The sequence below is a fragment of the Echinops telfairi genome, unplaced genomic scaffold, assembly GCF_000313985.2.
Source record: "Echinops telfairi isolate 266 unplaced genomic scaffold, ASM31398v2 ScPeMD7_443;HRSCAF=831, whole genome shotgun sequence".
NCBI lineage: Eukaryota > Metazoa > Chordata > Mammalia > Afrosoricida > Tenrecidae > Echinops > Echinops telfairi.
In genome coordinates, this window is record NW_022104341.1 from 36,992,291 (window position 1) to 37,003,814 (window position 11,524).

The window sequence follows — 11,524 nt, forward strand, 5'->3', positions numbered from 1 at the left end:
TCAGGAATGTGCGTGGTGGATCCTGCGTGAGAGCCAGAGACTCCCTGAGCTTCCTCTTGGCGCCCTTGCCCAGTGGAAGTGCTTGATTCTGTTTCCCATCAAAGAGAGATTCCATCACAGTCTTCCAGTAAAAGGCTTGTGTTTTCAAAGAAACAAAGCAATCTACTAATTGTAATTAATGTCAGTCCGAGAAGTGTTTCCAATCTACTTGTTGAAGCATTCCAGGTAATGAGTTGCTGTGGGTTTTAAAGCCGCAGTATGTGGAAGATGATGGGATCTCAGAGATTGTGGGAGATAATTCGTTGTCATACAAAATTATATGGCTTGCTATTGTCCACTTTTTTGGTTTCATTGCTGTTTTTATTATTGTTTTAATTTTGACCGATAAAGGCTTTTTTTCCCCTCATTGTGCAAAGCACTATTTGAATTATCCAAAGCAAGAGATTCCACACAATTAGGGAAAAAAGCCAATTTGCGTTGCTGGGGGAGAAGGAAATGCTTATTTCACGACAGTTCCCAGGAACTAAAGTTTTCTTTTAGCTAATGAATTCTTAAAAACGATTTGTGAACCAAGGTCTCTTCCCACCTCCTACCTTAACACGTGTGTTTTTTTTAGAATGAACAGCAAAGAACATTTCCATCTCTGAACCCTAGAGATTGCATTGACCTTTGAGACATTTGCATATTCCCAGCAGGGAGAGGAGCCTTTCAGGAGGAATGGGTAAAATTTTAACCCCAGGGCAAAGGAGGCTTTTTCAAATCGGAAACACTTGGGTTAATTATTTCCCCTACTAACTTAAATAAATAAATAAATGTTTCTATTAAAAGATGAAAATAAGAGATTTGTATACTGACCTCTGTTTGTCCACTAAAATCAACAGTGTTTTTATAAATTTTTCCCGATGCCAACACTGTCCGTTCAAAGCCTTAAAAGGGGCAACAATGTGATTAGCCAATGTGGGGTACAGAAAGAAAGTCGTTCAATCTTGGGGTAGAACGTTCTTATGCTCCGGATAGTCTGCGTGTGGAGACCGTTACTGATGGAAGAACTTTGGTTGGTTAAACCTCTAACCTAGTGACATTTCTTCATCAGCTTATCTCCTTTGATGGGATTCATCTGTTACCAGTCACATAATTTCATTTTCCCAAATCATCTCTTTCCTTAGGGATAACTTTAAAAATGCTCTATCATACTATAGTTCTAGTTCTCAAAGGATGTGTACAAAAATAAACGCACCAAAACCTTAGTGACTTTGAGCTAGCCCTTGAGCAAATTTTTAATATTGTTTGTAGTTATTCAACACCATATCTGTGCATTGTGACCCCATCAATTTTTTTTTTTTTTACTTGCCTCTGTTCTATGGTTTTGCATGGTTTTCCTTCAAGCTGGGATGCCTCCCTCTTCCCAAACCCCTTTTCCTCCCTCCACCTCTACGGGAGCTGGGTGGTGTACAGATTACACACTGAGCAGTTTGAAACCACCAGCCAATCCTTGGGAGACAAAGGAGGCTTTCCACTCCCCTAAAGAGTTACAGTCTTGGAAACTCACTGGGCAGTTCTATCCTGTCCTGTAGACTCGCCTGGAGTCAGCATAGACTCTAAGTTCTTTTTTTTTTCTCCCTCTACCTCTGCATGCCCTGCTCTCCCTTTAAAGCCAGCTTGAAAATCGGCTCCTGCTGAAAGCTTTCCTTGATATGTTCAGCTTGACAAGGATCATTTGTGCTTCTTCCCAGTTTGTCATTGGTGTGATATTATAGGTCATTGCTCATTATTGCTGAAATTTGAATATGCTGTAGGTTAATGAATTCACCCCAAACCCAAAAGGTTACAACGCCTTCTATTGGCAGGCTCCCAGGGACAGCAGTGGGCCCATGAACCTTCCTGGCATGTTACTCCCTAACCCCTTTCTCATATGTGTATGCTACTGAACACAAGCAGTTGAGCTCAACATCTTCTTTGTGTGCTTGTTATCCAGGGTGCATAATATAAAGCCTAGCAAAACTCTATCATGTTATTTTAGCTCAGCAAAGTCATATTGAGCACTTATATAGGCAAAACACTGGAAGTAACATAATGATTATTAAGACATGCCTTTCTCTGGTGGTCACTCATCGCATCAGGAATCAGAATCTACTTTCCTACCTGACATCTGACTTTTGTAAATAAAGTTTTATTCCGACACAGCTATGCTCATTCACATACATATTGTCTGGCTGTTTTTGTGCTTACCCATTAAGCTGAGTAGTTTTTTTTTTGTTTGTTTGTTTGTTTGTTTTAACATTTTATTAGGGGCTCATACAACTGTTATCCCAATCCATACACACATCAATTGTGTAAAGCGCATTTGTACATCGTTTCTCAAAACATTTTCTCTCCACTTAAACCCACGACATTAGGTCCTCATTTTTCCCCTCCCTCCCCGCTCCCCCCTCCCGCATGAGCCCTTGATAGTTTATAAATGGGTATTTTGTCATATCTTGCCCTGTCCGACGTCTCCCTTCATCCACTTTTTGGCTGTCTGTCCCCCAGGGAGGAGGTCACACACAGTTCCATGTAATCGGTTCCCTCTTTCCTACCCATTCTCCCTTTACCCTCCCTGTTTCGTCACTCACACCACTGGTCCTATAGGGCTCATCCATCCTGGATTCCCTGTATTTTCAGTTCCTATCTGTACCAGTGTACATCCTCCGGTCTAGCCAGTCCTGCAAGATAGAATTTGAGTCACGGTAGTGGGAGCGGGGAGGAAACCCTTAGGAACTAGAGGAAGGTTGTATTTCTCATCATTATTACATCGCACCCTGACTGGCTCATCTCCTCCCCGAGACAAGCTGAGTAGTTTTGATAGAGGACAGATAACCTGCAAACCGAAATATTTTCTATCTGGCTGCTTACCGAAAAAGTTTACTCACCTTGACTTACATCTTTGCATAGACCACAGAAGATAATTATTGGTTTAAATATATTAAGACTGACATAATAATCAACCTAACTAAACTATTAGCAGATAAATGATACACAGTGTTCAACAAGTCAAGAGACAGCTTCCCGCCACCCCCACCACCCATAAATAAATATATAGAAACTACTACTCTGATGGGAAGAAAAACACCAGAATTTGGGGAATTGGGGTAATAATTTTTTGAATCTACTGAGAGCATCACACTTACAAGCATAGTTTACATTACAGCCTACAGGTACTCGCTGCAATTTTTTATTCAATAAACATTTGTTGAAGACTTGCTGTGTTTTCCGCACTGATATTGGGTATTTAGGGTGGGGCTTTGTTCACTATTTCATTTATGAGACGCAAAATCAGAAAATGTACATGACCCAGTCACAGCCGGGACTGGAGTCCAGATCTTGGGGTTTGACGTAGGCTCGCCTCCTCATACCGTGAGGCACACAAGCCTGAAAAAACACGATAAGAACCTCAACTATTTCACACACTCACCAGCCTGTTAAAAGGAAATTTTATAAGATGCATTTCAAACATCTGTTTTCCCATTAATGGTAAATTTATTGGTTGATGATATCCCCCTTACCTCTCCCCATGATTTTCAAATATAAGATAATCTATGAAGCAATATAAACCTGACCCTGGCATTTGTGTGGACATTGATAAATATACCCAAAACTCAGTTATTCATCAGTAAAATGGGGATAATAATGTAAATATGGGGAGCAATAACATCAGCTTACCAAAGTTGTGAGAAATAATTGACACAAAGACTATGAAGACATCGGACGTGTGTCTGCTTTCTACTAGGTGCTCAATGTATGTTAGTCTTTTTTGTTCGATATGTATCCTCGTGAATTACTATTCAGGGCATTACTGTTCAATCAAGGACATATTATTACAATATTAGGAAGCAAGTGAAGCTGTAAAAGGAGGAGCGGGAATCGAATGGCTGTGTTTCTTACTCCCTCCCACACACCGTGAAAATGGCCATACTTGCCAAGGGGACCACATGGATGGAAATGGCAGGAAGCTCCATCTGATGAATATCTATTAGCGCATTCCATCTCTCTCTCGATATATTTTGTTTCTTTGCCTTGATTTGAAATTTGAGGATACAGGGAGTCCCTTTTATCCCTTTAGCTGCCATGAGCTATTGGACAAATTACGTATAAAAGTAATATTTAAGGGTCAGGTAATTATTCTAGTAACTTGGGTGAACTATCCCAGTAATAAAAAACACACTCTCTTGTCATTTCTTAATTCTGAAGTTTAAACTTCTTTTGTGCCAGACTGCTTTCAAATCAGATGACACTGCCACTGGCTGTCGCTCAAGGATGTTCGAGCAAGTGTTGAGCACTTAATAAATTCCGGGGTGCGTTTCCAGTGATGAGAAGTGCTGTCTCGTGTTAACAGTGTCAGGGTGAGAGACCTGAAGGCACACAAGACTATGTTTATGTAGGTGTTCTTTCATGGAGGCTGCTACACTTATTGCTTTTGATTAAGATGTATGATTGAGTTACTGAATATGACATTTGTTGAGAGAACGAAGATTACCATTGGTGAAATGCAAAAGAGTGAAGAATGAGGTGGTGGATGAAGTGTGAGTGAAAGGTTACATGCATCGATGTCTTGTTTATTTGGTTTGGGGGGGGTTGAGGTAAATTCATCTATTTCATTTTTTTAGCATGTTAGGAGAACTATCTTAAAAATGTGCTCTTTAAGACATAATCAAAATATACCAAAATAAGCTTTGGCAGGTAGTTTAGAGTTGGGTTTTGTTATAGAAAACTGTGTGCTGAGAGCTCACGATGAGGCTTGGAAAGGCTCTGCTCAGAAAAGCATAAACCGCTTTCACATATTCGGATATGTATAATGTTCCAGTGCAGAAAGAGCAGATTTTCCCCACATGAGGTTTAAATGTTTCAAAAGAAAACCCATCTTATCTGCTATTTTTCTGAAATGCTATAAATGCAACCCAAGACTCATCATCTGAACACAGAAATTAAAAAAGGAAGTAGATTATAAACTGTGGCTGAACAATCTAATTTCGCTGTTGCTGCTAAAATGGTGAGGATATCTGCAAACCTTTGACATGGGGGTGGGGGGAAGAGCAGAAAATAAATACAGTGTTGGAGGCTGGATTCTCTAAGTAGCACCTCCGTTTGGGCAGCTGTAATGATGATAAAATTTACAAGGAGGAACTGAATTTACTCCAGAACGACTCATGCCCTGAATTTATACACCTATATTGTCTTTCTTTATTTACTTTGTAAAATCTCTTGACTAAAGAATAAACTGGCTTTTGCAAATAGAGAAAAAGTAGAGTCAAGTTCTAAATTGTCCCAATTCACAATGTGAGTCAGTTGCACAGTCAGAAGTAGAAACCTAGATTTTCTTATTCTCAAATCAGATTGGAGCTTAATTCAGTAAACCACATATCTGCTGTCTGACTGAAGGAGAAACAGGCTTTGCAAGACTGAATATTGTCACCCTTGCTTTCTGATCGTCTGCTTCTCTTTGCTAACTCGCACTTATTTCATACGTGCTTCGGGAGTCTCAGTCCTCTGGTGGCACAGTGGTTGCCGTTAGGCTGCTGCCAGCAAGAACAACAGCTGGAAACCACCAGCCCCTCGTGGGAGAGAGATGCGGGAGAGAGACGAGGTACCTGCTCTCCATTCCCAGCAAGAGTTCCAGTCTGAGGAACTCACAGGGGCAGTCCCCCTCTGTCCTATTGCATCGCTGTAAGCTGGCATCAGTTCCATGGCAGAGCACTTTCATTTGGGGTGGAATGGCCTTGGAGTCTGAAATGCTGGTGTGCAGCCACCTCAGTTGACCATAAAAACCCTGTCTCCTATTAGGGGTCACAGAAAATTGAACTAGTCTTTTGGCCACCGAGGATTCTTTTCATATGAAAAAATAAATTTCTAATAAATGTTTTTCTTATCATAATTTGAATTGCCAAACTTTACTTTTGGTCTAATGGCCCTCTGCAGATTTGGAGGTAAGTTTCAAGCTAGTGGTCCATGCTGGGTTCTAGGTTTACTGGCTTGCTTGCTTGCACAGAACGGAGGGAGCAAAAGGGGTGAAGTAAGCCTCCATCGTGGGATTTTAAGTATTGTGGGGTTGGCCCAGGCAGACTTTAAGCTCCCGAAGTCTGGTTGCCAGTGAGGACAATTTTTCATGTCCCCCTCTGGTTTTCTAATCAGGACCATCCATTACAAAGCAATCGTGCCCTGCCCCGGGGGCCTCTCTGCTTCATTTTGGTTTGGGATGTATTGTGAAGGGACTAAAGAGTTCATTTTAAATTAAAACAAGAAACTTAAAAAAAAAATCAAGTGCCTTTTCAGACTCTAAAACAATGCATTTTTATCACTGAAAGCATAAGCACAGCAAGAGGAAAATAAAATCTTGTAGTTCACTAGGAAACAGAAACTCTTAACTCCTGTTTAGAACAAAATAAAACAAACATCTCCATTTGCATTTTTAACTAATTCATATGGTTTTCTCGACTTAAAATGAAAAGCTTTTACTTGCACATGTATTTGTGTGTGCAGATATATATTCAGAGAGAACCGAAGGAAATGTTTACTCTTTCCTACTCTCCATTATTCTCACACCCTGCCCACCCACCCACCTACCCACTCTTTTTCTAACTATGCACAAGGGACACAACTTAGAATGGCATTAATAGAAACATGAAAGAGGACCCAGAAACTCCGGGAGAGAGTGAAATTCACTGACGAATCCCGAGGCCCCTGTTTCTCTCTTCCCCTATACCAGGTAATTTAAAGCTACATTCATGCTGGGATTTCTGTTGAAAACACACAGATCCCAAGGTCTTAGACTGTCTATCAGAACGGTGTGGAATTTAGCCATGCCAGCTTTGCTCACATGACTGCCTGACTCATTGGGATCCCTCGTCGAGTGCTGTGCTAAGGGGCATGGACCAAGCCTGATATTAAGGCAGCCGATGGATTCTTTAAACTCTTTAGGAAACTAATTTTAGTATAATCTTTAGGTAGGCAATTTTTAAAATTTTAAGATCAATGTTTTTGGTCAATAAGAATAATCTTTGTTTCTGTCCTTCAAAGTCCTGATTTATCATTTTGCACATGTATTGCTTTCGGTCCCCGTCCTGGATGGTATCAGTCAGCTAGAGGAAGCGGTGGTGAATAGGCCCATGGAAAGTGGTTGAAGAACTTCAAACAAAACCTTCACGCCAGACACACTCCTGGTCTTCTTTACCCAGAAAACTGCTTGACTTGGAGATGCCCTCTGCTTTTCAGGAGGCAACATCGTTTTTTCTTCTTCCACCAACATTTATATAAACTATCCTATTTAAATCAGAACCCCAATGGCTCAAGTTATTTTTTCCTTAGCCAGTTATAATTATAAAAGTGCAAACAATACCACATATTTGGTACCTGGTAACGAGCATATTAATGAATTGCTAACTTCTACGAAATGTGGTTACTAGACTTTAAAAAAAAACATAACCTAATCCCGTTGCAGTGCATTCAGCTGAATCGTATTAGTGAATCACTATCCAACTTTTATTTTAGAGGAGTCATTTGTTTTTTCAATGCCATCCTTCAACATTCTAACGATCAATTATCTGAGGCACAGTGCACTTCTCTTATTTTAAGCTTATAAAAATGTTTTCATGTATGGGATGAGTTTGTTTGTAACTTTGAAATTTCTGAGTTGCTTACATTTTATCTGCAATATCTCATTCTTATTCCAGTTTGAGTTCTTATGACAGAAATAACATAGTACTCTGGGTAGAAATGTTATGGTGAACTTTATGCTAACGTGGATTTGGGTAATGAGGAGTTTGTAAACCGAGTCAGACCATGTAATTCTCTTCATAGGTTGCTCTCTATCTAGATTTTATGACTTTAAGTACTTCATGATCAGTAAATAATAAATTCAATTTGCCGGATAGAAGTTTTGTCACTTAGAAATACTCACTTGGAATATATATTTCTTAATTGGCATCAATGGCACATTTCCCAGGAAGCATAACAAAATGGATCATTTAATAGATGCCCAATCTCTCCATCCATCTATCTATCAGTGCGGCACATGATGTTTTGACTTTAATATGGTAATTATCTCAGGCTGACTTCAGAGCAGGAAGCTGCCTCCCACACAGCAGTGCTTAATTACTTTAGACTTCAGCTTGCCAAGTGAAAAATTGACTGTTTTTTTGCACATTGCATGGAATTGAAATGATTTCATTGTCATTTCAGTTGAAATACAGCCTGACATCAGCATAGGATCATGGGAAAGATAATGCAAAATTTCTCTGAAATTCTAAAACGGTCTGAAAGCTGCCTTTTTTTTTAATGAAGCTGCATTTCATTTTCAGAATGTTAATGAAGATCCACTTCATCTTTAGAGAGGCAAACTTTTAGGAATTTACTTCCCTGAAATTATTCAAATGGCAATTCAATAAAAAGCAACATTGTTAGGTAGCTACAATGGAACGTGAACTTTGACAAGTAGGGCGCAGAAGAGCTTTTGGAATTGGTGTTGACATAATTAGTAGTGAAAATTGTTGGCTAGGGCACACACTAATAAACTAAAAGTGATAATCGACACCTCATTCAGAAAATTTAAGAAAGCACACATCTATGGGGATTCTGCATAACGATAACTTTTAAGGTACCAGTGTGCAAAATAAAGGAAACACTGGTGCAGTACAGTTTACAATCAATCCAGGCTAGCTTCGTGATGAAATGTACCAAGATGCCTTTTAAAAAAAATCAAATTTCAGCTGTCAATCACATGCTACTAACTAAACAATTTTCAAAAAACGAAGGGCAGATTTCATGAATAAAGTGCCCACTCAAGTGTGATTGGACAGAAGGGGATAGTAAAATGGTGTAAGGGAGGCATCCGTACAAAGGAGCCAATCACACCCAAGCTTTCCCTCTGGCCAAAAGCAGTTGCAAGTAGCAATGACACCTTTGCCATGTAAACCGCAGGGAAAGTAATTAAATTTAACAGAAGCTGCCCTTGATTTAAAGCCACAGGGGAAGTAATTAAATTTAATAGAAGCCACTACTTCTAAACAAAGATATATGCTATTTCTATCAGCAAACACTACCTTAATTTTTTCAAATGTGTCCATAGCTTCTTGTGGCTGCTCTTGAAATCAGTTGCCAAACACCTAGTCGAGAATGAGTGATTGAATCTCGTGAGCCAAAGTGTACAGTCATCAAATATGTGCACATCTCAGCTGTCATTCGGGAAATGTCACAGTACTGGCCTCTTTAGTGACCTGCTAAAAGCCATTACGCGGCCTTCTTATCGGTCCCTGGCTGGTACAAATAGTTTGGGTTTGACTACTAACCTCAAATCACCTTATATGCCTGTGAAAGTTGGACCCTGAATAATGAATACCAAGCAAGAATTTAGATTTAGTTGAGCTACAGTGCTGGTAAAGAATATTAAAAGTAGGACAGACTGCCAAACGGACAAGCAAATCTGTTTTGGAAGCAGTACAACCAGAACCCTCCTGAGAAGCAAGAATGAGGAGATTTTGTCTCACATGCTTTGGACATGATGTCAAGAGAAAGCAGTCCTTAGAGAAGGACATCATGCTTGGTAAAGTCGAGGGGAAGCAAAAATTTAAAAAAAGGGAGACCCTCGACAAGGCGGATTGACAGTGTCTGCAAGAATGGGCTCGGACGGACTCTCGCGTCCTCGCTTCCAAGATGACAAAGAAAAGGCGCAACAACGGCCAGGTGCAGCCCATTCGTGGCACGAACTGCGCCCGCTGCGTGTCCAAAGCCAAGGCCATTAAGAAGTTCATCATGAGAAACCTAGTGGAGGCCGCGGCCGTCAGAGACATTTCCGAAGCGAGTGTCTTCGGCGCGAATGTGCTTCCCAAGCTGTACGTGAAGCTGCACGACGGTGTGAGCTGTGCCATTCACAGCAAGGTGGTTAGGAACCGGTCACGTGAAGCCGGGAAGGACCGAACCCCCCACCTCGATTTAGACCTGCAGGTGCTGCCCCATGACCTCCTCCAAAGCCTATGTAAAGATTAGAAGCGGACGACACACAAACCTGAAAGGAATTGAAATGAAAATTGTTCATGAAAAAAAAGAAAAAGAATGGGTTTGGACGGAACAGTTGTGAGGATGGTGCAGGACTGGACAGTCTTCTTCTGTTGGACATAAGGTCGCTGTGAGTGGGAACTGACTCGGAGGCACCAAACAACACCTAATCTAAAGTTCATACCCACCCCGTGGTGCCGCAGCAGAGAAGCCTGGAAATCCCCTTCTGTGAGACACACCTCTGTGCCGTCACCGATGGAGTTCCATGGATTGGGTTTGACTAGACAGCAACAGCTCCTGTTGTTGGCGGTGTTGTTGCCTTATTATAGAAACAGGAATTTGAGGGGGGGAATTGGTTTCTGATTGTCTTTGGCATCTTTGATATCTTTTATATGTTTGCTTGACCTGGCCCGCAACTCTTCGACTTTGTGGCATTCATAGCTTTGTCGAACTCATTCATCCGTGTCCCTGGCTTTGGAAGAATCAAGGTTTTCCTTCCCTGAACTGTGTGTGTGCTGTTTCCACAGCTCTCCAGGCCTGATCCCCGGCATCTACATGTTTTATTTCAACCACTCGGTTGAAGCTGGTTATCATGGACACTTGCGTAGGCCACTCAATGCAGACAGTGGGCTCTGTGCCAAGCTTTAGATCCTGCTGGAGTCCCAAGGTGGTGCAAGCAGGTAACATGTTTAGCTGCTAAGTGCAAAATGGGTTCACGGATACCCAGAGACTCCTCCAAAGGCTTGATGATTGATCTACTGCTGAAAAACCAGCCATTGAAAATCCTACTCCAACACACATGGGGTTAGCGTTGGTCAGAATCAATTCCACAGCACCTGGTTGGCATATTCTGACATAGTTGTGTGCAGGAAGGAAAGTGCGCGTTTTAAAATGGTGTGTGTAGTAGACCCCTTACAAGTCACGCTGTGTGTGCATCTTCTGGGGTTTCCCCCAAGCCTCACAACATCGTGGTAAGGGCAGGCATAGCCTGGATGTTTCCTATCTGCCTTTCCACGTTCAGTTGAGAATACCAATATTAATAGTTTACTCTAGATTGGATAAGATTTGAAGGAGTAGCATTTTCTTTCCTGAATTTAAGATGAAGAAAACCAGAGATACCTCCGCTGCTCAGAACATCAGGGCAAAGACCCAGTAGAACGGGTGCCGCCCGGAGGAGCAGCCCTCCCTGGAGACAAGATGCTATATCAGTTTCGGTCTGAAGGCAACAGCTCACAGCAGCGCAGCAAATGCCCAGCAGCCTCAGTAGCTAGCCTGCTTAAGGTGGAATCAGGTGCAGCCTCACCTACCAGCACGACATGGCCACGGACCTCTCCTTCCACTTAGTGGTGTAGTACCGGAGAAGTGGGGCTCGGATAATAACAGTATCTTCCATACCGAGCGATAGGAGCCATCACAGAAATGTGTATGTATAAGGTGTCTGAAACAGTGCCTGACCCACAGTAAACACGGGGTAGGTGTTCTCTCTTATTATGTGCAATAT

At 41.5% G+C, this 11,524-nt stretch overlaps 1 pseudogene; it reads left to right on the top strand.

Moving 5' to 3' along the window:
- The first annotated feature begins 9,681 nt into the window (after window positions 1-9,681).
- On the top strand, window positions 9,682-10,007 carry LOC101650714 (annotated as a pseudogene).
- The last annotated feature ends 1,517 nt before the right edge of the window (window positions 10,008-11,524 follow it).